Raw genomic sequence first — 27,315 nt, 5'->3', positions numbered from 1 at the left:
AGCACATTTTAAAGGACTGAAATCATTCAGAATATATTCTCTGACCATAGTGGAATCAAGCTAGAAATCAAAAATAAAAAGACACCTAGAAAATCCCCAAATCAACTGGTCAGAGAATAGAAATTAGAAAATATTTTGAACTGCATGATAATGAAAATACAACATACCAAAAATATAACACGTGTGGGATACAATTAAAGAACTCATAGAAATGTATAGACTTACATGCACATATTAGAAAAGAAAAACAAAAATTCTATCTACAAAGTGGGTTTAGGGGGAACATACGTCAACCTAACAATGAAGGTCATATATGAAAACCCCATAGTGACCATCATACTCCATGGTGCAAAACTGAGAGCTTTCCCTTTAAGGTCAGGAATTCATTTAGAACAACAAGCAGATGAGGACAAGCACATGGTCAATGCAGGTCGCTGTGTTCTCTAGCTGCCCCCACACCCTCCTTCACTGGCCAGCTGCCAGGAGAAGCTGGAGCGGAAGTGGGTCTGGAGTGGCAAAAAGCTACACTTTCCAGAGAGTGCTCCTGTAAGTCAGTCTTACTGCAAAAGGGTCAGCAGGGCGCGCCTTCCCAGCTGAGGAGCACAGTGAGAGTGAGCAGGCCTCCTGGAGAGTGGAGACCTCCGTCCATTTCATTTGTTCATTTACACTCATCTTGCACAAAGGCAACTGGACCCAAGGGGGCTCACGGACAAGAGAAACAGCACAAACAGAAATCTAGCCGCTCACCAAATGCAAAGAAAACAAACTAATAGAAGAACGGAGGAAACAAAGCAAAGACTTCTGCCTGAGGTAAAGTTACAACCCTAGAACGGAGTGAGGTCTGTGCTAGCCAAAAGTCTGCCAACGGCAAGCAAAGCCCGGGGTGCTTAGAAGAGCCCTGCGACCGACCTGCTGTCAGAAGGCATGTGATGAGGTCACAGGAACACATTGGACAAAGTATCACTTAGAAAGGAGCCCCACTTGGGGGTGCCTGTGTGGCTCAGTCCATTAAGCATCCCACTTCGGCTAAGGTCATGATCTCCCGGTCTTCTCCCCATCTGTGAGTTCGAGCTCCACGTGGGGCTCGGAGCTGACAGCTCGGAGCTTGGAGCCTGCTTTGGATTCTGTGTCTCCCTCTCTCTCTGCCCCTCCCCTGCTCACAGTGTTTCTCTCTCTCTCTAAAAATAAATGAACATTTTTTAAAAATTAAAAGAAAGAAAGAAAGAAAGAAAGAAAGAAAGAAAGAAAGAAAGAAAGAAAGAAAGAAAGTCAGTCAGTCCCACCTGGGGAAAGAACAACTGGGACTCACATGCAGAGACTGAGCGACTTCTGTTCCTCTTTCATCTCGGAATCACGGGGAGGCCCTTCCCCTACATTCAGTTTCACTTTCTAAAGAGGGATTTTGCCCAGTCCTGCGGCTTTCTTCCTTTTCTACTATCCCAAGGGACCCTGAAAGTAAATGCGTACTCTTTGTAACTAAGATAAAAAACATTTTATAAAGATGCTCATCTCTATAGAGGTTTCTTTTTATGTTTGAATAACTTTCCCCCTAGTAGGAAACTGTGGAAACTTTGGGAAATGCAATAAATAAATTAACTAATTACTTAATTAATAAGACAAAAAAACCCAAATCACCTACACCACTGTTAACATTCTAGACTAACCTTCTACATTTTGACATCACACTATATATATACATATATATATACATATATATATATACACAAACACACATATATATGTATATATATACATATATACATATATGTATATACTTATATATATATGTATATATACACATATATATGTACACAGACATAGGGACAGCATTTAAATGTATATATAAAGGGAAAGCATATATATGTATATATATACACATATATATGTATATATGTGTATATGTGTGTGTGTGTGTATATAAATATATATATGTGTGTGTGTGTATATATATATATATATATATATATATATATATATATATATATACTGTCCCTTTACCATTATCTTGTGTTTCTGTGTAACCACCAAGGCCCTCTCTTGAGCTGCAGAAGCCAGTTTCTGACAGATGCTTTACTTCCCCGGTTTTTATTTTATAAAGAAAAATAAGAGCCACCTGCCACTCTTTGATCTTTTAAAGCCCGTAACTGAGAAGTTCCAAGTGCCAAACAAAGGATCAAACGTGATGCCGGCTGGTGACACCTCCGCTGGCCTGGCCCTGCCTGCCTGAACCCCCACAGCAAATCCAGAAGCCTCCATCCGTGGCCAATCACAAAACAACAACAACACAGTATCGTCAACAGGACCTGCAGACCTGCCGCCAGGGAACAGGGCGGGGGAGGGGCACCGGAAAGACTCCAGGATGTCGGCCTCCCGCGTCCTTCTGCAGAGGTCGGGTGTCACGGGCTGCACTGCGTGGTGGCTCCAGCAGGGCACAGAAGGACCATCACTAACACTGAGTAAGCACTTTACTAGGGGCCCGGCATCCAGCCAAGGCTTTCCAGTACCTGCAAGAGATACAGTAACAAAGGGCTAGATGTGGTCTCTAGAGCCAGCCAGGCCTAGGGACTGAATTCAAACCCTGTTCCCTTACTCGTTAGCAAGCTAGCCGCAGCTTCTCTGAGCCTCAGTTTCCTCACAGTGACAGCCCCTGCCTCAAAGTGTTGCTACAAGGACTGAGTCATTATTCAAAGTGTCTAGACTGGGCATCAAGTAAATATCCTCAGTGATTATCACTTAATTTAATCTTCTCTATTATGTCCCTCAATTCTTCGGACAACCCTAGGTGGCAGAGGCCATTGTTATGGCCGATTCACAAATGAGAAAGCTGAGGCACACAGAGGTTAACTATCTTCCCAGAGTCACCGAGTTTATAACCTGGCAGGGCAGACGGACAGAACACAAGATTTCGAGTGTGGGGAGCACACCGAGTGGGAAATGAACCAAGAGCGCCAGTGAGATGTGCAGTGGCCCGCGGGCCTTCCTTGGGCCCCACTGGAGCCCTCTGCAGTGGCAGGTGGCCGGGAGACGTGCTCAGAGCCCCTGTCTCTTAGGAGCGTGAATGTGAGACACACTGAGTCCCAGGAAACCCCCAGCACATGAGGACTGGGTCAGGGCTGCCCACTGCTGAGAGACACAGTCTCCACAGCCACCCAGGTGTCATACTCCTTAAATCCCGTGTATCTTTATAATAAACCTCCACGCACAGAGAGGACCTCAGTGTTATCTCCGAGTGAGATCGTGAGTTACATGCAGCAGCTTTGCCCTGAGCAGAATCACCGAGCAGAGCCCGGGGGCAGAGGTCACCCTGCCCACGGCATAACTGTGCATGTCAGCTACCAAATTTGGCTTCTACCCCCACAGACAGGGCCTCAATCAACAACAGAAGCCTCAAGAAAATCTTTCCCCATAATCTACACTGATCCCATGATTTCACTCTTAGACACTCAGCTGCTGGGAATTCATCCTGGGCCTGGAATACTTGTATTTCAAGATAAATGACACAGCTTTCCATAAATTGGTGTTGCAATACCAGGCAAGATGAACAGATCCGAAGCCTATTCCTTCCAACATTCTTCAACAATGTAGCAGATGCAAACTGCTACATTGTGTAGTCAAGCCATTCTACAGGCATTTCTGCTGCTGTCGCTTTTGGAGGCTGGGAACACATACTAACAGAAGCAAAACCAAAGCCAGCTTTGTTGGCATCCAGCTGCTATGGAATCTGGCCAGGGCTATGAGCGCCTGTACCTATGCTGACCCCAGCGCCACCTACATCCCTCACTGCCCTCCCTCCCACCCCCAGTTCAGTTCATTTCTCTGAGGGTTTATTTTTGAGAGAAAGAGAGAAAGAGAGAGAGAGCGCGTGCACACGTGTGAGAGGGGCAGAAAGGAGAAGACAGAAGATCTGAAGCAGGCTCCACACTGTGAGCGCAAAGCCTGATGCGGGGCTTGAACTCACAACCATGAGATCATGACCTGAGTAGAAATCAAGGGCTGCTTTGGGGGTGGGAGGGAGGGGAGGGTGGGTGATGGGTATTGAGGAGGGCACCTTTTGGGATGAGCACTGGGTGTTGTATGGAAACCAATTTGACAATAAACTTCATATATTGGAAAAAAAAAAATCAAGGGCTGCTTAACCGACTGAGCCGCCCAAGTGCCCCTGTACATTTCTCTAAATGTGAGTTCCCAAACAGGCTGGTGCTCCTTGAAAAATAGACACAGTGATAGAAGTAGGTGGCTCATTAAGTAGTTTGGATTCTTGGGGCGCTCAGCTGGCTCAGTCAGTAGAGCGTGCAACTTCTGATCTCGGGGTTGGGAGTTCGAGCCTCACATTGGGTACAGAGCATTACTTAAAAATAAAATATTTAAAATACATAAATAAGTAGTTTGGACCCTCTTCCTAGGTACCAGGGAGGGTTACAGTTCCCTACCCCCTTGAAGTCACTTGCTTTGAATCATGACCCACCAATAATGACAACAGGGACTGCCTCCTGCCACATTGGGACAGGCACGGTATGAGCAAGACACAAACCTGTTGTTTGAGCTGCTGAGATTTTGGAATTATCTGTAACCCAGCCCAGCCTGAGGGAGACCACGCTTTTGGACAAGAACAGCATTCAGCACGTTGCGAAACTGAGGCCCAGAGTGGAGAAGTGGGTTGTCAAAGTCCAGACAGCTAGGCAGGGCTGGATGCACACCACGGCTCCCACCCTTCCTTCACAAGACGGCAGTTTCTGGAGGACAGAGTCCCGGGACATCAAAGGACCATGCGTAGTAAAGAGAAGCCGCTACAATTTTTTTTTTCAGATACCATAAAACTGACTGTAGTTATGGAGTTGAGGGTTAGGTTAAAATAAAACACCATTCTCCGTCTCGCTCTGACTTACAGTCATCTGTAAAAGAAGATACTAACGTATGAAGCAAAAAAAAAGGCACACGAGCAAGTCCTGCATATCCTTGATTTCTACCGCAGCGGACGCATCTGCTTGTTGTGGTCCCACATCCTGTCGTTTCACCCAGCTACCTGCCCGGTGCCAGAACTGTTGCACCTCAGCCCAGTCCACCGTCACCACGTCAGGACTGTCACGTACGAACCATCGTCAGTGACGAAGACATACATACTGGCACAGAAAGGTCTTCCAGACCTATCATCACTTGAAAAACACACATTGCTGGGGCACCTGGGTGATGATCTCACGGTTCATGGGTTCGAGCCCTGCGTCCCCATCAAATGAAGCGACAGGTCATGGAAACCGAGCAAACTCAGAGGAGATGCTATGACTCTTTCTGGGCACCTGTGAATAAAAGAAATGCTCTTTCTGGTTTGGTGAAATATCACAGTCAAGCTGACAGGTTTGTGGGCAGGAACAATTTTATTTTGTCTTCAATTTTGTAGGAGGCTGTCCACTCATGGTATTGCCACTAACTTCGGTTTGAAATAAGGAATCAAAAGCGAAAATATCAATCCTCACGAAAAAAATTATACAGCAAAAGAATCAACAAAACTGACTTGCAAGTAGATATTTTTCAATCTTCGGACCTCAAGCAATACCTTATTGAAGAAATGCTCCGTGATTACCAAATATTTCATCTCCTTTTGTATTTTCCCCTTCCTTTCATGTAACACAAGCCTCTCAATGGTTTAAAACAATATCGGCTCATTTGCCTTCTGTGGAACATCTTGCCCCTGAGTGACGTTTGCATTTTGATGGAGGACTGCCGCAGGAAGCTCACATTTTCCCACCCGATATCCGCTCCCCACCCAAAAGGTACCGTTACCAGTGAAACCATTTGAGATTCTTTCCCCTCTCTGTTAAAAGCACATCCTAACGTGAATGTCAAACCAGCAAATATCATCTCAGCAAAGCCACAAGCTGCCACACGCACTATGGGTTTCCAAAACATTCTCAATCCCACAGCCCTGAACAACAGAAATCGATCATTGATATCAGATAATAGATAACTGGTGTTTATTTATTGAGTTCAGATTTAAGAGGAGCTCAAGAAAGCCACCATTCCCGGCCTGCCTCGGAGATATTCCCCAGATTATAAAACATCAATCAGAATGGACTCTGCCAACCTGAACATAGACCCCAGCGAAACCCACACACTCCCATGAGGGTCGACGATTACACCTGCAGTCTCCTCAAGGAAATTTCTCCTCTCTTGAGGAAGATTCATTTTGGTGAATAGGACCCACAGCCTCCTCAGACCAGTCTTAAAATGACGATGATAATTATACTGTGTTTATTGACGTGGACTGGCTGGAGTGAGGATTTTTTTTATTTTTTATTTTATTTTTTTTTAACGTTTTTTTTATTTTTGAGACAGAGGGAGACAGAGCATGAACGGGGGAGGGTCAGAGAGAGGGAGACACAGAATCCGAAACAGGCTCCAGGCTCTGAGCTGTCAGCACAGGGCCCGAGGCGGGGCTCGAACTCACGGACCACGAGATCATGACCTGAGCCGAAGTCGGCCGCTTAACCGACTGAGCCACCCAGGCGCCCCTGGAGTGAGGATTTCAAGAGCATGGCCCTACCGTTCTTCAAGGTGCCCAACCACGGGGTGGGTGGACTAACCCATCCCAACAGCAAGCTCACAGAAAGCGAGTGCCTAGCATATGTTTACACAGTATTGGCAGTGCTGGGCAGAGAACATGCACAATGGGGCGACTCACACTGGCTCCACTTTCCCTGCTGCGTAATCCACAAAAACATTAGCTCAGTTATGCTCCCAGGCTTCTGACATTAGACAAATGCAAACTGCCATTCTTTAATGGGCCTACATAGAACTCTTTCTCTCGCTCTCATGGGCTGGTTGTTGTTGTTGTTCCTATTAATTTTTCTTACTTTGTTTTCAATTTCTTATCCTGGGACACAAGCCCACTCCTGTATGCCTCTGCCATGCCGGAAAACGACTGACAGTTTTCTCTGGAGAAAACGTAGCAGATGGGTGAGGCTACAGTTTATTATTTGAAGCTTTTAAACTCCATTAACACTCGTTCGCTTTAAGTATCTGAAAGCCCTTAATCCCTCAGAATTTCCAAGCAGATACAGAAGTCGATCTCCCATCATCTCTCTTCTGTGCCACTGCCCCCGCCCCCTCTCCTTCCATCTAGCTTCCTTTTCTTTTCTATCTTGCTTTCTTGGGCAAGTGCCACAGAACTCCAGATGCAGACGCAGCCAGCCACCCTGCCTACAAAGGAAGGAATGCTGCCCCAGCTGATGTAAGCCCTTGGGAGGGGATGGAAGCTGACAGAATGCAGACCTCCTGTCGCGGAGCCTTCTGGGAAGTCCCACTTCTGACTCCACATGGCTCAGAGTCAAGCCTCCTGGTTGAGAAACACTGCATATAATGTATGCAGAACCAGCCCCTTGCTTCTCTGCTGGGACCCTGGGGCTTTTTTTTTTTTTTTTTATCATTTATTTTTGAGAGACAGAGCATGAGTGGGAGAGGGGCAGAGAGAGAGGGAGACACAGAATCCGAAGCAGGCTCCAGGCTCCAAGCTGCCACCACAGAGCCCAACACGGGGCTCGAACCCACAAACCAGGAGACTGTGACCTGAACTGGAGTCGGCACTTAACTGACTGAGCCACCCAGGCGCCCCTGGAACCCTGAACTTCTTGAGTGGAACAGAATGTTGTCCAAGGCCCCCATTTTCGAGGTGAGGAAACCCGAGGCCCTGGGCAGTATGGATCAACCAGAACTAGAAGCCAGGCCTCCTGGCCCTGAGACAAAGGCTTCTTTTGCTTCCTTGTGATTAGAATAGCTGCCTGGGTGGGCGGAAGCATACACCCTCCCCCCAAGTAGCAATGGGCAGAGACACCTTGTTCTTCCCCTCGGCCCCTGTCTCCCCGCTGGGAACTCCCGCTTCTCTCAGAGGACGAGGTACTTCACCTTCTCCCTTCTTAACTTCTCCCTTCGTGCTGATTGATGGTGGCCATCAAGGGCCAAGCAAGACTCTAACACCAGGTTACCCGATTCCAATCATAGCAGTGTGATTTGGACAAATGACACCACCACCCCCCCTGTGCTTCAGTGTTCTTCCCTAGAAAACGCAGAGAAGATTAGCGCCTACCTCCTAAGATTGCCGCGAGGGTTCGATGAGTTCATACATACGCGGTGGTTAGGGCAGCGCGGGTCACGCTGCAGGCACAGACCGTGATGGAGAAGGCAGACGAGCCCAGGACTTCTGCCCCATTCATCCTTGAGGTCCAGCATTTGACTGCGAGTGAAGAGGCCTATCTGGTTAGTCACTGCACTCTAGAACACAGTGGATGCGAGATAAAAAAAAAAATTACTGAGGGGCGCCTGGGTGGCTCAGCTGGTTGAGCGTCCGACTTCGGCTCGGGTCACGATCTCACCGTTTGTGAGTTCGAGCCCCGCGTCAGGCTCTGTGCTGACAGTGCGGAGTCTGCTTGGGATTCTCTCTCTCCCTCTCTCTCAAAAATAAACGCTTAAAAAAGTTGTGGAGTGAATGAATCTGGCACAACACACTGCTTAGGGCAGGGGCTTCCTTACTGTGCACTGAATGAATATGCGAATACTTAGGGGAAGTTGCTTGCTAAGGTGATTGGTGGATAAATTCAAATCTGAGGGCACGAGTATCTTCTATTGCTCTAAGGCATTTATATCAGCTGCTGCGTTGAAAAGGCCAACCAGAGCCCAGCTCTCAACTTCTAGGACATTGTCTATCCATGCACCCAGGACAAAATCACTTGTGCTTTGTGACAGTGCCCCACCCCACCCCCTCTCCTGCCATGGTGCCTTATGGGGGCTGACATGCAATTATTGAGTGACGTTTTCCTGGTGTCATCCAGGCTTTGAAAAACGAAGTTTCAAAAACACCCTGCCTGGGATCCACCTCTGAGGGGCCAGTAAATAAAAGTACCTCAATAAGGAAAGAAGACTGAAGACAAGAGACGCTTGAATCAGAAACTCAGATCTGGAACTCTGTAAGCGGGTTTAAGCACTTAGGCGGAAGGAAGTTGCTCCAGAAGCAACAGGTCTGGGACATCTGGGGGTGGCACTGAGAACCAACACAGAGAATGTCTGGGGCTGCTCAAAGGAAAGGCGTTCCACCAGAACAGAATAAGTTAGTCACTTCAGAGGCTTGAGTTGAAACTTGACCTTGAGTAAATAAACACTGCTGACTGCTGGCCAAAACACTTAGCTGGAGAGTTTTATTCACCCCACTTGAACATGATGCCACAGTCAGAACCACGTGGGACCCAAGTCTACCCAGGAGCTCGGCTGCAGGGTATCCGGGACGTGAGTAGGGTGACCCTGAGGGGTGCTGAGAGGTTGAGAAGATGCCGAGTTCCCCCAGAGGGAGCACCACCCTGGGCCTGGGCCCTCCAGAGCCCTCAGCCAATGTCCTGTGGTAGGGAGCAGGCCTCCCACCAGCCAAAACACATCACCTCCGACTCTGTCACCTCATGACAACATCACAGAAGTATGGAGAAAGAGGGCAGTGTAGACCCCCCAAAGCAAGCTGGCATGCCATGGTGAGGTCTCAGCTCCCTTACGGTTTGGAGGCTTTTCCTATGACGTGAAAGCTCCAAATAAAGAATTTGTTTTTTTTTCCAAACCCTGTGCCTTTTAAAGGTATGCCATTCCCCCGGCTAACGAACAGGGCGGAGAAAGCACCTCTTTCAGGGCTTTTGGGCAATGCCAGACGAGAGCAGACTCGTATGAAAAACTATCCGATGTCCCTTCCCTTGGCCAGGGAGGCAGGGTTCCCAGGATTTGGTACCTGACAGTCTGACACCCACACTCCCACCCTGCCTCTGCTCATTAGGTCCTTTGGTTCCTGTTTCCAAGGAGCCAGAAAGGACTGATCCACCCACCTCCATCCACTGAGGCTCCTGCTGAGGGATCCTGGCACCTAGGAGGCTCGAACACGTTTACACATCTGCCCCAGAGAACCATGGAGCCAGTGCTGTGGTTAGGTGGGTCAGGCTCCGATGTCTGATTCTGCCATCTTTTACTTTATTATGGGCTTCAGCTGTTTCATTTAGAAACTGAAAACCGAAATTTCCGTCTCCAGAATTGTCTCACACATTAAGACGAGGTTTATAAAGCTTAATAAATAGGGGTTAACTATCTTTTTCTTGTTCATTACTAACAGAAAAAGCAGGGGTTGGGATGGGGGGTAGGGATCTCCTGAAGCCCCACCCCACAGCCTTTTAGAATAAATTTCCAAATCCTTCCCAGCCCAGGAAGCTGGGCTTGGCCTGAGTTTGGTTCATTCTTTAGCTCTCTCGGCACATTCCCCAACACAGCCAGTGCCTTCCCACCTCTGAGCCTTCAAACATGCTGTTCCCTGCGTTTGGCTGCTCCAACTCCTTCTCATCCCAAGTTCTAGTTGAAAAGGCTCATTCTTGGAAAAGCATATCTCAGACTGCCTTAATCCTGGTGCAGCTCTGATGGTCTGTCTCATGGCATACTGTTGTTTTCACTTATGGCGCTTACCACAGTTTCAAACTATGTGTTTGTGTGTTGCACCCCTTCCTCCTCCAGGATCCTGCTAACTCCATTTGGCCAGATGCTGGGTCCAGTTCATTCACTGCTGTATCCCAGTGATACAGATAGACTCCTGGCACTAGCAAGGCCTTCCGATAATATTTGTTGAATTAATGTGTTGAAGAATTGAATCTCCAGCGAGCCAGGAGGAACCAGGAGCTACAAACAGCTTTCTAACAGCCCTCAACACCAGACTGGGGAGCCAGCAAAGCACTCCACACTTTCTGTTTTCCCAGAAAAACAATCGCCACCTCATTATCTGAAAGGCTGAAGCATCCTCCATTCACTCAATGGAGAATGTGCGTATCTGGGCCCGTGTTCCACTGGCTCGGGTCTCCTGGAAGATTGCTAGATCTCCAGAAGAGGCAAAAGCTCCTGGGGTGTAAAGAAGAGGGACGGGGAGGAAGGAATTTGTGAAAAGGCAATCACCTTGGACCAGGCACTTCACTTTCGATGGCATGCTGTTTGAACACTGTGCCCAGCGCAGCCCCACCTGGAACTTCCAGGCCTGCTCTTTCCGCACACCTGTCTGGGTGAAGGTAGGTTTTATTACACCCAGGCTAACTGTCTCAGTGCACTGAGATGACATTTCTCTCAAATAAACATCATAACCCACTCTAAAAACATCAGTCAATAGGAATATCAGGGCTCCCCCAGCCCCACCACACCCAGGGGATGTTAGATCAGCCAGTGGAAGCAACTGTTGAGGCTTAAAAGCTGCAAGTCTGGGGTTGAGGCAGGGGCGGGGGGGAAGTCCCCCTTTATAAGCAGGCAGTTCTTTGGCCGCTGGGGCCCCCGTGTCCAGAAATATGGGTCTTCGAAGAGCAGAAGCACGTCTGCTGGCCAATTACAGAAGGCAGGCATGGGGAAGTGGGGGAGGTGAGCAGAGGCAGGGGCACCCACAGAGTGCAGCTTCAGTGGTTGATAACAGGGTTCCGCTTCAAATCCTGGGTGCCGCCTTTACTATTTGTTCACTTTGGATGAGTTCTTTCATCTCAATGAGCTTCGGTTGTCTCATCTGTAAAATGGGATAACCAGCACAGAGGGCTGTTGGGAAGATTAAATGCGCTAAAAAAAAAAAAAAAAAAAAAAAAAAAAAGGCACCACCACCACCACCACCACCAAATCCCCAAACCCTAAAGCCTTTAGACCAGGGCTACACACAGTTAAATCTATGTAAGTGTTTGCTATTATTTAGGGTCTTTCAGATCAGACACATCATCATTTCATTCCATCAAGCCTCAAACCAATGCTTCCACATAAGGTAGAGTTATCCATCCCCATTTTGCAGATACAAAAACTGAGACTCACGACTGTTAAGTACGTTAGCCAAAGCCACATAGCTCAAGGGGTGGCAAGACCAGCACTCTGACCCCAGTAATCTGCGTAATCATTATCACAATAATTGGCGTTTCCTGAAAGCCAGGTGGCTTATATCAATTACCTCATCAAATACGCAAAACCACTCGGTAAAGAAAGAATTCCTATAAGTACTTGACAAAGGAGGACACAGGGTGAAGAGGTTAAGTATCTTGGCGAGCTCACACAGTTAAAGAACAAAGTAGGAGCTTGAGTTCAATTCTGACCCCAAAACCAGTTTCTTTCATTTACATCCTGCCTGTCTGTATTTGTTACAGATCTCATGTGTCCACTTGAAACCATGGATGTCCCTGAATTTATATTAAATGTAAAACACCTCCTTGTTAAACGGGGTCCATGAGTGGCTCCATCCCAATGAAGGAGCCCGCTGTCATGAACTGTAAGAAATAAGGATATCCCCAAAGAACAGCCTAGCTTTCCACCAAGTTCCTTCTAGAAGGTTTGGTTTGTGGTCATAGATAGCAATTGGGGAATGTGTTAAAACAGAGTATGGGAAGTTCTTAGCCATCTGGCTTTAATCTTTCGGGAATTAGAACACCACAGATATTTTCTCAAGTTAGTCATCACCTGCCATGGAAGGGTTTTCCCTAGCAACGCATGACTGTCCTACCCAGTTGCGTGTGCCTCTGAAAAACTCTATGTCCTCCCAACTCTTTTCTTCCCTTAGGTGAAGACACGTAAAGAGGCCAACTACCAACATCCTGAAACAAACAGAACAGTGGCGACTTTTCATGTTTTATTAAAATACCGACCTACTAAAACCTGGTGCTAATCTGGTGCTCACTTGGCAATTACCTGGGCCCTTATGTTGACCTATTTATTAATACTTGAAACTATAGTTTTGTGAAACAAATTCCAAAGTGGCAGTTTACTAGGCTACCTTCCGTTTTTAACAAAGTGCAGTACAAAACTGCCTTGCTGGCTTTAGAGCAGCCCCTTGTTAGGGCACTGTGCCCCAGCAGAGGGCCAGGACGCCCTCAGAGTGACTGCGCCCAGGCCTGCCTGACACAATGGCTCCAGAGGCTGGGGCGGGGGCGGGGGGATGACGAAGGTAGGGGTGGTGGTGAGCTTGGCTTGGCCAACTCCGCAAAGTGATCTCTGCCCACAGTTTGGTCTGCAGCAGTTCTAGATAAAACGCAGGGATAAAAATTCAAGCCAGGAAGTCTGGCTTCGACACACTTAACGGCACTGGGTAAAAAACCATAAATTAACTGAAATGGCAGGGACTATTCATTTCTTACTACAACAGGCAAGTGTGGAAAAAACACTTGCCCTCAATGAGCATTATCTGATGCACCAAAGACTTTTCCTCAAAACAAAGTTGAGACTTTGTGGATGGATGGAAAGAGGCCCTGTGGGTGGGACACAATTGACGTTGCCCAGGCGGTAAAAGAAAACAGGGCTTCTAGAAACGTGCAAAATATCTACAGCTTCTGCATGACAAAAATTCAGCACAAGTACAAATTTTAGCTTTTCTAATTTCATCTTGCCTAAAGTCGTCCCAAAAAAGAGAGCCGTAAAGTCAACTGGTAACGTAAACCTCAAATCCCAGGCTTATGTCTTAAGGGTTGGAAGAAATCGTGAACTCTCCGGCTAAAAAGAGACATGAATTCGATAGTCTCACGTAAGCAAAAGTCAGCGATTGCACATATACGGCAAAAACACTTGATCCTAGTTTTCACATGACATCACTGTGCCGAATGCAATTGTCCAGTCTAAACAGTGCTATCGTCACTACAAGCGATCGTCAGGGGCACACACAGCGGGCCCCAGGGTGAGAGGTTCATCTGGGATGCAGCATCGACAGCTGTAGGATCTGGGTTCCCCTTCCCCAAATTCCTGACTGTTCTTGGTCACTGAAGAACGATGCGTTGTCCCTAAGCCAAGAGGCAGAGACAGAACAGAAGCAGCCTGGGTATAGTCTGGGCATGCTGCCAGGAGGAGAGCCACGTGTGTGTGCCCACATCAATTCTGAGACCCTACAGACAGCACAGCTTTCTTAGGAGCCCATTTTTCATAGAGGTGGCAGCGGGATGGAGAAGTCTTAGGATTAAGGGCTGCTTTTTTTTTTTTTTTGGCAAGAAATTCATTCCGGTCACATGCAGTAAAGCTGTATTCCAGACCCATCAATAAACCCTGGGGGAAGGGGGTGGAGGGAACCAGTGGCTTGAAATTCCAGACCTCAAAGCACCCAGAGGCCCAAGAGGAAAGAAGCCTTTCCTTTAGCAGGGCCAGACAAGAGCAGGGGAATCGAGCGTGGAGGGAGACAGTTTCTACACAAACACCCCACCCCCCACTTCACGGCTGTGTCAAGTAAACAGCAGCGACAGCTGTGAGACACAAAGCACTGCCACTGTGCCTCATGACCACCACTCACAGAGCACCTGCCATACGTCACCTGCCCTGCCAGGCATTTGCTACGCACTATCTCACTTAACTGTAAGAGTCCTCATACAGCTGTTATTTTTACCCCCAGTTTTCAGGTAACTTCCCTATGGTCACATATCATAGAAGCGACAGAAACTGAATTTGGGCCCAGGTTTGTTGGGAGTCCGAAACTCTAAACTTCTCCATTCCACAAAAATTAAATGTACTCTTCTTAAAACCTTTGAAAGGCCCTTCTTCTACCTCTAGGCTGTTGTTTGTTTTCAACCCACCTGTTAAAGCCGCCCCGCACATGGGGTAGAACCGTGCGTCTTGCCCAGTGGCGCTGCTTCTGGGATTACAGCTACTTGCCACCAACATCGCCCCCACGGTGAGGAAGGGTACATCCAGTGAAATCCACGCCTCTCAGAAATCCACAGGAGAGGCACCCCGCCCTGGACATGATAGCACCCAGACGGGGGCTTTTGGAAGGACGGACAAACCCAACCCTGTGGCAACACCCGGCCTCATCCTTAAATCACCCAGAAGTCGCGGAGGCCGCGGGTTTCCTGGTTTCCCCCAACTTCATTTCCAAGGCAACAATGGAGCAATTTCCCAGACGCAGAGTCAAGCGGGGATCGTAACCAGGCACGCCTTCTGTTTTTCACAATGTGCCCAAAGACTGACGAACATAAGAGGGTCTCTTCAATACGCTATTCGCCCTGCCAAGCATAGTCTCGTTCCCCTTTTGGTGGCTCACAAAGCCTGAGGGAAGCCCGCCGCCAGGCCCCCAGGACCACACAGGACACTGGGTGCCGAGGGATCCGTCTGCAGCTGGACTCCATCAAGGCCCCTGTGTGCCTTCCCACCTTCCTCAGCAGCCACGCTTTCTTCCGTCATTGGCTCCCAACCCTGACTGCACATTGGAATCACCTGGGGAGTTTAAACGCTATCGAGGACTGGGTCCCAGCCCCAGGGATTCTGATAAGTAATGGGTCTGGGATGGGGCCAGGGCAGCTGCATTTTAAAAGTGCCCAGGCGATTCTAAGGTGCAGGCAGGATTGAGACACCCTAAGGAGGGAATCAGTGATTCTGCAGATGCTCAAGTTCGTCCCTCTGAACTTTCTCTGCATTCCTCAAACTGTCTGCACTTTCCGACTCATTTCACCTGTAGCTCCTCTGTTACGGAACCAGGCTGGAACGCTGGCGGAGAAACCAAGCAGCACTCGGAGATCTTGGTGGATTGGAGATTTATTTAGCACCGGTGGGCCCAGAGGAGACCGTTTCTCCAAAGATCTGAGCCCCAAATGGAAGTGGGAAGGGCAATTTATAGCTGTCACCTTCCGTATTCGTGGCGGGTTTTCGAGCACGTGCGCGGCAAACAGGGCAAGAAGAACCCGGAAGAGGGGTCTCTAAGCCAGAGACCAGAGCTTGTTTTAGCCCCATCGGCCATCTTTGGCGTACTTTATTCACTTCTCCAACATTTCCCCCCGCTTTGATGCCTTTTAAAAAAACTTTTAGCAGTCATCACCTTTCAGTTTTACAGGTTGGTACTCTCGGAAGGCTAAGATACGTGTAGTAGTTTGGCAAGCAACTGTGTTTTCAATAAAACGTACCACGGCATTCAGTATACAGGGCCCGATGGACACAAGTAAAATTATGGAGAGGAGGGGCCCCTCCAGGGCAGGAAGCCAGGATGCCCAAACTGTGAGATTCCATCCTTCTTATTGATTGATACTTTCCTGTTGTCTATGTTGATTTTTTTTTTTTTTTGAGTTCCTTAACCTTAGTTGTAACTGTTCCTGATTGGTTTACGAAATAGCAACATTCCTCCCCCAGAAAGATGCAGATCCCTCTTTTTTTCTGAAGTGACGAGGTGGAGGGACTTGCCGATTTTGGAGGGTCACTGACGCCAGAGAGTTTATTTGGCTTTGTAAGGTTACCAGAGAATCTGCCACCCGTTCCATGTCTTCATTTATCTCTTGAGATAGTCTATGGTATAGTCCTACGGATGAACCTATGCCCCCAATTCTGGTTCCTATTCCTGTCGCAATTCCTACTCCTATCAGAACGGGTAGCAGGATTGCCTGTTTAGCCAGGCACTTGGGGCTAAAGGCTGTTAGGAACTGATCTTCAGTGTATACGGATACCTCTGGGGTTAGGAAGACGGAATAACATATCTGAGTCCAGTTGGCTCTGGGGTTAGGAAGACGGAATAACATATCTGAGTCCAGTTGGCTTCTAAGCATTGGTAGGCCGAATTAGAACACAGATAGAACACTCCAGGGGTTGAACATAGGGTTCAAATATAACCTTCTTCTTTAAGGTTATATTTTTTGCACATAGAGAGGTACCATTCATACCTTCAGGGACTGTACAGGTTAGATTGTCGGTATTTGTGAGACGGACCCCAGTGGCCAGGGGTCCAATTAAGACAGAGGTGTTGGTTTTGAGATTTTCAGGAGCTTCCCAGGTCAAAGGGATGGGAGCGGCTAAGTGAGCCCTCCGGCTGAGGGGCAAGCACATCCAACAGGTTTGGATGTGATTATGTATTTTATGGAGGACTTGTAGTGTTGGCCCAACGCTGGAGTGGGGAATTGGTAAGCATCTGATTGAGGGCTGAAAGGTTCAAACCCTGGTAGGCTGCCCAGGGAGCGGTTGCCTTTATGGCTTGTATTACCCCATCCTGGCTATCCTTTATAACTTTTTGAAGGGCCCTGTCTTGCACCCCTCCCCCGTCCGAGATCCCCCACTGAGGAAGGTAACTGTAGCGAGCTCGCTTCCCTCTCTGGAGGCCCTTGTTGTGACATGGGTTCCTGATATTTTGGGTTATCTCTACGGTCCAATACTTAGCCCTTGGGGCACTGGGTGACTGACAGAGAGTGGGTGTTTCTCCCTGGTAGCAATCTTTGTGGAGGGAGGTGAAGGTGCTGAATGCCCTTGACCCCCTTATTGTCATATAACAATCCTGGGGGCAAAGTGGGTAAGCGGCAGTTGTGAGGGTGAGAGACGTTATCATAATATACAGGCAATACTTAATAATCTTCCCATCCAGAGGAGGTATGTGAGACCCAGCATGCATCTTTTGTCCCATGTCTAGCTTGTTGATGCAGTCTCTATCAGCCCAACAGTAAGAAGTAAGATCAGGGCTATGACACCAGTAAGGGGCAAGGGCTGGCAGAGTTGCATCTGAACCCCTGGGCTTGGTCCATGGGTTGATTTCTCAAGCTTCTGCCGTGTACAGGCCAGCCAGCTTCCGGGCTGTGGCTGGAGCAGGGCTGGAGGTCTCAGGGGCCAGTTTCCCTTTTGAGGGTCAGTTTAAGCAGGTTGACTGGATCTGGATCACTTCGCCAGGTTGTGGGTTCTTCTGAGTTGGCCTTCTTAACTCTGGAGTGATGGACCCAAGGGGTGATACCGGAAACTTTAAGGGCTGCAGGAGTTGTTAGAATAACAGTATGAGGCCCAGTCCACCATGGTTTAAGATGTTACCTCTTTCAATCTTTGACCCATACAGAGTCTTCTGGCAGAAAGGGGTGAACGGGGGTCCCTAAGGAAGTTGGGGCCCTCTCTATGGTGTATCTCTATAACTTGTTTAGGACTGCCCCCGAGGTCTGGAGCTGTTCTCTTATTCCCTTGTCTTCAATCTGGTGTAGGTCTCCTGGGAGTTTTTTTAAACATGGGGCGGGGGTCGCCCATATAATAACTCGAAAGGGGAGAATCCTAGTGCCCCAGGCGTGCATCAGGCACACGAGAGGGCCAGTGGTAGAAAATCTGGCCATGGGAGATTAGTCTCTTGGTGGAACTTAGCCAGGGTTTCCTTGGAGGGTGCGATTCATCTGCTCTACTTTCCCTGAGCTCTGGGGTCAGTAAGCAGGTGTGCAGTTTCCAGGTAATGTTGAGGGACTTTGTCAGGGTTTGTATAATGTCTGCCACAAATGCAGGTCCCTTATCACTGTGTATGGTTAAGGGTAGGCCAAACCGAGGCACAATCTCCCGTAGAAGAGCTTTGGCCACCTCGCGACTTCGTTCCGTCTGGTCGGGAATGCTTTGACCCATCCCGAATATGTACAGATTATTACAGGCAGATTATATGCAGATTATTACAAGCAGGTACCTGAACCCTTTATTTGGTTGTATGTCAGTAAAGTCCACCTCTAAGTCTTCGAAAGGGGCGGCCCCCATCCTTTGTGGGCCAGGCGGGGGCCGAGGGGCAGACCGAGCATTGTTTTTGGCACACGTTACACATTGTTCACAGACAGCTCGGCATAATGACGGCAGCTGGCTGATACAGTAGGTCTTTTTGAGGAGGGCCTCTAGAGCAGTTTTTCCTTGGTGCCTGAGTTGGTGATATTCCTTCACTAGGTGTCTTCCCATAGATGACGGGACAAAGATGTGCCCATTTGGCATGACCCACCATCCCTCTTTGTTTAGTGTGCTTCCTTCTGTCGAGGCCCAACTTTTCTTCTCGTTTGTATGCAGGGGTGGGGAGACTTCCCTCTGGGGTGCGAGAGTCATAGTGTAGGTAGGAGCTTCGCCTGGGTCACCACAGGCGGCCACGCTCACTGTTTTGTCAGCCAGGTGATTTCCTTGAGATCTGGGGTTGTCTCCTTTCTGATGTTCCTTACAGTGTAGGATAGCTACCTTGTCTGGCAGCCATACAGCCTCAAGAAGCTTTAGTATTTAGTATTTTTGATAGTTTTCCCTGCAGCAGTAAGGAGGCCTTTTTCTTTATAGATGGCCCCATGTACATGCACAGTAGCGAAGGCATACCGGGAATCAGTGTAGATGGTAACTCATTTACCTTTGCTAAGGATGAAGGCTCAGGTTAAGGCTTACAGTTCAGCTAGTTGTGCCGACCATCCTTCTGGCAAGGCCTTGGCTTCCAGAACTTCGGTGGTTGTGGTTACTGCATATCCTGCTCTACGGCTGCCCTCTTGTAAATAGCTGCTCCCATCACTGAACAGGGTGATCTCTGGGCTTGTTATAGCCTGGTCTTAGAGGTCCAGGCGGCTGGCTTAGACTTCATCCACTACTTGGGAACAGTCATGGTCGGGTTCTCCCTCCTCCGTGGGAAGGAAGGTGGCTGGGTTTGGTGTTCTTACTGTTTCAAGAGTGACCCTTGGGTTTTCATAGAGAAGGCCTTGATATTGTGCCAGCCGAGAATTGGAGAGAAAACTAGATCACCGGGTGCTCATGAGGGACATGACCGCGTGTGGGATGTTAACATTAAGTGTTTGTCCCTGTGTCAGTTTGTCCGCCTCCTTGATGAGCAGGACTGTGGCTGCCAGCACTCTGAGGCACGGTGGCCATCCTGCAGCCACAGGATCAAGTTTTTTTGACAGGTAGGCTACTGGCCTCTCTCCAAGTTTGGAGAGAAGATCCCAGCCCAGGAGAGGAATCAGGCAGCCAGGTAAGTAGAAGAACTCATGTCGGACCTTGTGACCCCCAAGTTCACATTGTCGAGCTTGACAGAAGGGCTGTTGTATTGCCTGTGTCCTACTAGCCCCAAGCATGGTTGCTGTTTTTTGGCTGAAAGGGGCCACCGGGGAAGTGACAACCAAGTGTTCAGCCACAGTGTCAACCATGAAAGTTATTGTTCGGCCCCCTACTTTTTTTTTTTTTTAATTTTTTAAATTTACATCCAAATTAGTTAGCATATGTTGCAACAGTGATTTCAGGAGTAGATTCCTTAAGCCCCTTACCCATTTAGCCCATCCCCCCTCCCACAACCCCTCCAGTAACCCTCTGTTTGTTCTCCACATTTAAGAGTCCCTTATGTTTTGTCTCCCTCCTTGTTTTTATATTATTTTTGGTTCCCTTCCCTTATGTTCATCTGTTTTCTCTCTTAAAGTCCTCGTATGAGTGAAGTTACATGATATTTGTCTTTCTCTGACTAATTTCGCTTAGCATAATACCCTCCAGTTCCATCCATGTAGTTGCAAATGGCAAGATTTCATTCTTTTTGATTGCCGAGAAATACTCCATTGTATATATCTATACCACATCTTATTTATCCATTCATCCATCGATGGACAGTTGGGCTCTTTCCATACTTTGGCTATTATTGATAGTGCTGCTATAAACATGGGGGTGCATGTGTCCCTTTGAAACAGCACACTTGTATCCCTTGGATAAATATGTAGTAGTGCAATTGCTGGGTCGTAGGGTAGTTCTATTTTTAATTTTTTGAGGAACCTCCATACTGTTTTCCAGAGTCGCTGCACCAGCTTGCATTCCCACCAACAATGCAAAAGAGATCCTCTTTCTCCACATCCTCACCAACATCTGTTGTTGCCTGAGTTGTTAATGTTAGCCATTCTGACAGGTATAAGGTGGTATCTCATTGTGGTTTTGATTTGTATTTCCCTGATGATGAGTGATGTTGAGCATCTTTTCATGTGTCGGTTGGCCATCTGGATGTCTTCTTCAGAGGAGTGTGTATTCATGTCTTTTGCCCATTTCTTCACTGGATTATTTATTTTTTGGGTGTTGAGTTTGATAAGTTCTTTATAGATTTTGGATACTAATCCTTTACCTGATATGTCATTTGCAAATATCTTCTCCCATTCTGTCACTTGCCTTTTAGTTTTGCCGATTGTTTCCTTTGCTGTGCAGAAGCTTTTTATTTTGATGAGGTCCCAATAGTTCATTTTTGCTTTTGTTTCCCTTGCCTCCAGAGACGTGTTGAGTAAGAAGTTGCTGCGGCCAAGATCAAAGAGGTTTTTGCCTGCTTTCTCCTCGAGGATTTTGATGGCTTCCTGTCTTACATTTAGGTCTTTCATCCATTTTGAGTTTATTTTTGTGTATGGTGTAAGAAAGTGGTCCAGGTTCATTCTTCTGCATGTCGCTGTCCAGTTTTCCCAGCACCACTTGCTGAAGAGACCGTCTTTATTCCATTGGATATTCTTTCCTGCATTGTCAGAGATTAGTTGGCCATATGTTTGTGGGTCCATTTCTGGGTTCTCTATTCTGTTCCACTGGTCTGAGTGTCTGTTTTTGTGCCAGTACCATACTGTCTTGAGGATTACAGCTTTGTGGTACAGCTTGAAGCCTGGGATTGTGATGCCTCCTGCTTTGGTTTTCTTTTTCAAGATTGCTTTGGCTATTCGGGGTCATTTCTGGTTCCATACAAATTTTAGGATTGTTTGTTCTAGCTCTGTGAAGAATGCTGGTGTTAGTCTGATAGAGATTGCACTGAATATGTAGATTGCTTTGGGTAGTATCGACATTTTAACAATATTTGTTCTTCCTATCTAGGAGCATGGAATCTTTTTTCCATTTTTTTGTGTCTTCTTCAATTTCTTTCATAAGCTTTCTATAGTTTTCATTGTATAGATTTTTCACCTCTTTGGTTAGATTTATTCCTAGGTATTTTATGGTTTTTGGTGCAATTGTAAATGGGACTGATTCCTTGATTTCTCTTTCTGTTGCTTCATTGTTGGTGAATAGGAATGCAACCGATTTCTGTGCGTTGATTTTATATACTGCAACTTTGCTGAATTCATAAATCAGTTCTAGCAGTTTTTGGCAGAATCTTTTGGGTTTTCCATATAGAGTCTCCTCCTGGGTGGTCTGGATGACTTTTATTTCTTTGTGTTGTCTGATTGCAGAGGCTAAGACTTCCAATACTATGTTGAATAACAGTGGTGAGAGTGTACATCCCTGTCTTGTTCCTGACCTTAGGAGGAAAGATCTGATTTTCCCCATTGAGGATGATATTAGCATTGGGTGGTTCATATGTGACTTTTATGATTTCAAGGTATGATCCTTCTATCCCTACTTTCTTGAGGGTTTTTATCAAGAAAGGATGCTGTATTTTGTCACATGCTTTCTCTGCATCTATTGAGAGGATCATACAGTTCTTGTCCTTTCTTTTATTGACATGATGAATCACGTTAATTGTTTTGAGGATATTGAACCAGCCCTCCATCCCAGGTATAAATCCCACTTGGTCATGGTGAATAATTGTTTTAATGTATTGTTGGATCTGGTTGGCTAATATCTTGTTGAGGATTTTTGCATCCATGTTCATCAGGGAAATCGGTCTATAGTTCTCCTTTTTAGTGGGGTCTCTGGTTTTGGAATCAAGGTAATGCTGGCCTCATAGAAAGAGTTTGGAAGTTTTCCTTCCATTTCTATTTTTTGAAACAGCTTCAAGAAAATAGGTGTTAACTAAATGTTTGGTAGAATTCCCCTGGAAAGCCATCTAACCCTGGACTCTTGTTTTTTTGGGAGATTTTTGATTACTAATTCTATTTGTTTACTGGTTATGGGTCTGTTTCTATTTCAGTTTTGCTAGTGTATATGTTTCTAGGAATTTGTCCATTTCTTCCAGATTGCCCATTTTATTGGCATATAATTGCTCATAATATTCTCTTATTGTTTTTATTTCTGCTGTGTTGGTTGTGATCTCTCTTCTTTCATTCTTGACTTTATTTGTTTGGGTCCTTTCCTTTTTCTTTATGATCAAACTGGCTCGTGGTTTATCAATTTTGTTAATTCTTTCAAAGAACCAGCTTCTGGTTTCATTGATCTGTTTTGTTTTGGTTTTGGTTTTGGTTTTGATAGCATTAATTTCTGCTCTAATCTTTGTTATTTCCTGTCTTCTGCTGGTTTGGGTTTTTATTTGCTGTTCTTTTTCCAGCTCTTTAAGGTGTAAGGTTAGGTTGTGTACCTAAGATCTTTCTTCCTTCTTTAGAAGACCTGGATTGCTATATATTTTCCTTTTATGACTGCCTTTGTTGCATCCCAGAGGTTTGGGGTTGTGGTGTTATCATTTTCATTGGCTTCCATGTACTTTTTAATTTCCTCTTTAACTTCTTAGTTGTCAGCCCCCTACTTTCATTTTGACTGTGGGCTCATGCAGCCCAGAGAGAAAAAGCCCGGTCCCCCTCAGTCCGATTCTATCCTGGCCAGACTAACGAGGTTCTCTCCTCGAGGTTCTTCCCGATATTGGCTGGGTTTTGAGGGCCCCTTCCAATTTGGACATTCATTCTTCCACTGTCCCTTCTCTTTGCAGTATACACATTGGTCCTTTGCTAAGGGGGCTCTGGGCTTCCCCTCTTTTGATGGTTGGGGTCTTCCCATCTTTGCAGTGTCTGTTTCTTTTAGTGTTGCTGCGAGAAGAGTGGCCTTCTCTCTGCTTCTCTTTCGGCTACGACTTCTCTGTTTACGAAAACTTTATTGGCGACCTCTATCAGCTGAGTGATATTCATCCCAGCAAAGCCCTCTAACTTCTGGAGTTTTCTTCTGATATCTGGGGCAGCCTGTGCCACAAAGGAGGTATTTACCATTTGTTGACTTTCTGGTGCCCCAAGGTCAAACGGGATGTATGCATGGTATGCCTACATAGTTTTTTACAGTAGTCTCTGGGAGACTCCCCAGGCTGCTGTGTGACTGACGATATTTTAGTCATGTTCATGGGCTTTTTTGTTCCAGCTCGGATTCCCCAAAGGAGGGTTTCCTGATATCACCAGATATGGCCTTGTCCTTCTTCTGTCGTGAAATCCCATGTTGGGTGTTCTTCAGGCACAGCAGCTTGAGCCCAGACAGCAGGGTCATTGATCCCTGGAGGTGTGTGATTTTTTAGATACTGTCGTGTTTCTATTCTTCTTCTTTTTTCTGTATTAAACAGAGTATGGAGTAACTGTTGATAATCTTCCCAAGTCGGTTGGTGGGTCTGGAAGAGGGACTCCATCAAGCTGACTGTTGCTTGTGGCTTTTCAGAGTATGATGGAGTGTTGTGTTTCCCATTGAGGAGGTTGGTTGTAGAGAAAGGTTGATAATACATCATGGAACAGCTGGCTGGACTGTTCCATCCTCATTCTGTCTTTCAGGCTCTTTCACCTCCCTTACAGGCATTTGGAGAGTGTCAGGTCTGGGTCTGGGGCACAGTCTGGCTGCTGGCCCTGGTTGGGGAGGGTTCTCCGGGTCTGGGAGTAGAGGAGAGATGGGCGGCACATCCTTCCGTCCGGTGGAGGAGAGACAGACAGAGGAGGAGTTTCAAGCTTAGGGTCAGCGGGGAGGGAGCCCGGTGAGTCATAAGGTGGTGGAAAGACAGGATCTTCCTCCAGGTCTCCTGAAAACACTAGGGGAGCAGTAGGTTGCTTCTTTGGTTTCCTGGGTGAGTCTCTTGATAAGGCAGCTAAAACCTTTGCCTGACTCTGCTTGCTATGGATGAATCGCATCCAAGGCGGAGGATTGGGCAATTTCAAGCCAGAAGTCAATGTATGGAAATTGATCAGGGTGACCTGGGTTCCCAGTGACCATCAGCCAAACCCACCGCGCCACTGGAGCATCTAATGTCCCTTCCGGGGGCCATCCTACATTGAACATGGGCCATTCTAGTTCACAAAAGGTCCTTAACTTCCTGGGTGTCATTTTCACCCCATAATTGCCTGAAAATCCCTTTGAAAAATGTTTTCAGCATGACCTCTAAAATCACAGGCTTATTCTGTTTTGATCCCATTATTAATTCCTTTCTTGTGTTCAGTGTGGAGGAGACAGACAAAGGGAGGGTATCCAGTCAAATGAGAGGACCAATCAGATACTCCACTGGTCATGTTCAGGAGGGAAACTTTAGGTGAGGCTTGGCCGAAGTGGACTCAGCTTTGTGACTTGCGATCGGAGTCTAATCCAATGCCACCCTGGACCGTATGCCTTTCACCGCCACACAGATGAGCCCACTCAGACTCCATAGACTTTTGGGGACCTTAAGGGTGCCCGTCAGTGGAGCTACAAACTCGAACTCAACTGGCAAGTCTGGCCGAGCCACACATTCACACACATACACACCAGAGGCTATTACATTCCCTCACACAAATTTTTCTACCTGTGAGACCACTAAGGTCTCTGGGGAGTGATCAGGTCCCCCTTCCATCCTTTTGGGTGGGCCTGACTACTATGGGGCCCTGGCCTTACCGGTTCCAACATCCTGCCCAGGTCCTCACCTACCAGGTCTCTTTGAGTCCCACGAGAATGAGGGAACAGGCCGGCGGGAGGCGACCAAACAGGAGACTGCCGAAATCCAGGCAGGACGCCTATTCTCCTTTGCGATCCCTCGTTCCATCACCGCCTAGCCGTTTTGCCAAACCAGTGGCAACAATGGGCCAGAGCACTCTCAGTCAGGGAACCAAATATGTTACAGAACCAGGCTGGAACACTGGCAGAAAAACCAAGCGGCACTTGGAGATCTTGGTGGATCAGAGATTTATTTAACACCGGCGGGCTCAGAGGAGATCGTTTCTCCAAACAGCTGAGCCCCCAGTGCAAGTGGGAAGGGTAATTTATAGTTGTCAGCTTCTGTATTCCTGGCAGGTTTTCGCGCCTGCGGCAAGAAGAACCCAGAAGAGGGGTCTCTAAACTAGAGACCAGAGCTCGGTTTAGTCCCGGTGGGCCATCTTTGGCGCGGTACTTTATTTATTTCTCCAACACTTCCAGGGGAGCTTTGCATACTGCCCACAAACAGTACCCCTTCTCTCTGAGCCTCCTCGCTCAAGGCGCGCAAGATCCCCAGGCAACTTCCCTGAGCGAAGCACCCCCAGCCGCGGGAACTTACTTGGGTTCCACGTGTAGAGACTTCACAGCAGCTGGGAACCGGGGCGAGAGCCAGGTGCTCAGGGGAGCGCCGAGGCCCGGGAGCCACCAGCCAGGCGAGCGCGGAAACCCGGGAGCGGCGAGCCGGAGGAGCGCGGAGACCAGGAAGCCGCCAGCCGGGGGAGCGCAGAGACCAGGGAGCGGCGAGCCCGGGGACCGGAGGCGCGTAGACCCGGGAGCTCCGGGGCGCTCACAGCACCAGCAGCTGCGGGAAGCGCTGGGCGGGTGCAGCCTTGCGCCCCGGCCCGGAACGGGAACTGGACGGGAGGGCACTTGCGGCCGCGCCCGCCCGCCTCGCCTGGCAGAGCAGAAGGGCGGAGGCGGTGCCGGCCGGACGAGGCGGGGTCGGCGCTGGGGCAGCTGGCTCGCGGGAAGTCTGGAGACGCGGCGCACAGAAAAGTGGCCGCGGGCAGCCCCAAGGCGCGCTCCGCGCCGGCCGAGGGCTGCCAGCCGCGGGCAGGGTCGAATGGGCAGGCGGGAGAGTTGGCCCGGGGGTGACACTCTTGGGAACTCCTTGCGCCATGGTGGCCGCGAGTCCAGACCCTCCCCTTAATAGTATCAACCCAGATCCTGCAACCAGAGGCAAATCCTGGGCAAGACGGTGAAACTCTCGTTAAAATGGGACACGTGCGCCTGAATGAAAATTAGCTTGGAGGAATCAAACTTTTTACGACAGAGCATATACGTAGATTTATACTTAAAAATTTTTTTATTTATTTATGTATTTAATGTTTTCTTTATTTTTGAGCGAGACGGAGCATGAACTGAGTAGGGGCAGAGAGAGGGGAACAGAGGATCCGAAGCAGGCAACGTGCTGACAGCAATGAGCCCCATGCGGGCTGGACCTCGGGAGTGAGATCATGACCTCAGCGAGGCCTGGCCCTCAAATAAACGAGCCACCCAAGCGCCTCTAGATTTATATTTTTTAAAATCTAAGTCTTTCTTTCCGTTCTTAAATGTTTTCTTGACGGTGTACATTTTATACTGTATACATTAATCAGTGATGACTCATAAAGGAGTTTTTAAACACACTAATAAGTTTCCAATAAAATATTTTTAAACGTTTTAAATGGAGAACGTCTACATAAAGCATACCTATAAAAAGTGGTCATTCACATTAAAATACATTCGGCCACGTGACCACAAATATGCATGAATATTTAAGTTCCTATCAAAAGGCTGCCTTCTGAGAGAAGTATGTTCATAACTCAAAAGTAAAACTTCGCAGGGTCGCCTGGGTGACTCAGTCGGTGGGGCCTCCTACATGGGCTGAGATCGTGATTTCCCAGTCGGTGAGCTGGGCCCCCAGACTGGCTCTGTGCTGAGAGCTCAGAGCCTGGAGACCTGTTTCAGATTCTGTGTCTCCCTCTCTCTCTGCCCCTCCCCTGTTCATGCTCTGTCTCTGTCTCAAAGATAAATAAACGTTAAAAAAAAAAGTAAAAAAAAAAAGTA

General features: G+C 47.7%; 1 protein-coding gene across 9 annotated transcripts in view; it reads right to left on the bottom strand.

Moving 5' to 3' along the window:
* Nucleotides 1-27,315, bottom strand: part of NOD1 (nucleotide binding oligomerization domain containing 1) — a 93,715-nt gene that overhangs the window by 51,798 nt on the left and 14,602 nt on the right. The window contains exons 1-2 of one of the 9 annotated variants that reach the window (XM_086693345.1): nt 25,826-26,154; nt 8,078-8,262 (exon numbers count right to left, since the gene is read on the bottom strand). The exons of 1 other annotated variant lie outside the window; for it this stretch is intronic. The gene's annotated coding sequence lies outside the window, so the exon portion shown is untranslated. Of the gene's footprint in view, nt 1-1,283; nt 1,553-8,077; nt 8,263-25,825; nt 26,165-27,315 lie in introns of those variants that run through there. 7 more of the 9 variants (XM_086693335.1, XM_086693390.1, XM_086693379.1 and 4 more) reach the window with 7 other exon arrangements.

This window comes from Puma concolor, chromosome A2 (assembly GCF_028749965.1).
Source record: "Puma concolor isolate L17-30 chromosome A2, mPumCon1.1.hap2, whole genome shotgun sequence".
Classification (NCBI taxonomy): domain Eukaryota; kingdom Metazoa; phylum Chordata; class Mammalia; order Carnivora; family Felidae; genus Puma; species Puma concolor.
This window is presented reverse-complemented; position numbering and strand designations above follow the sequence as displayed.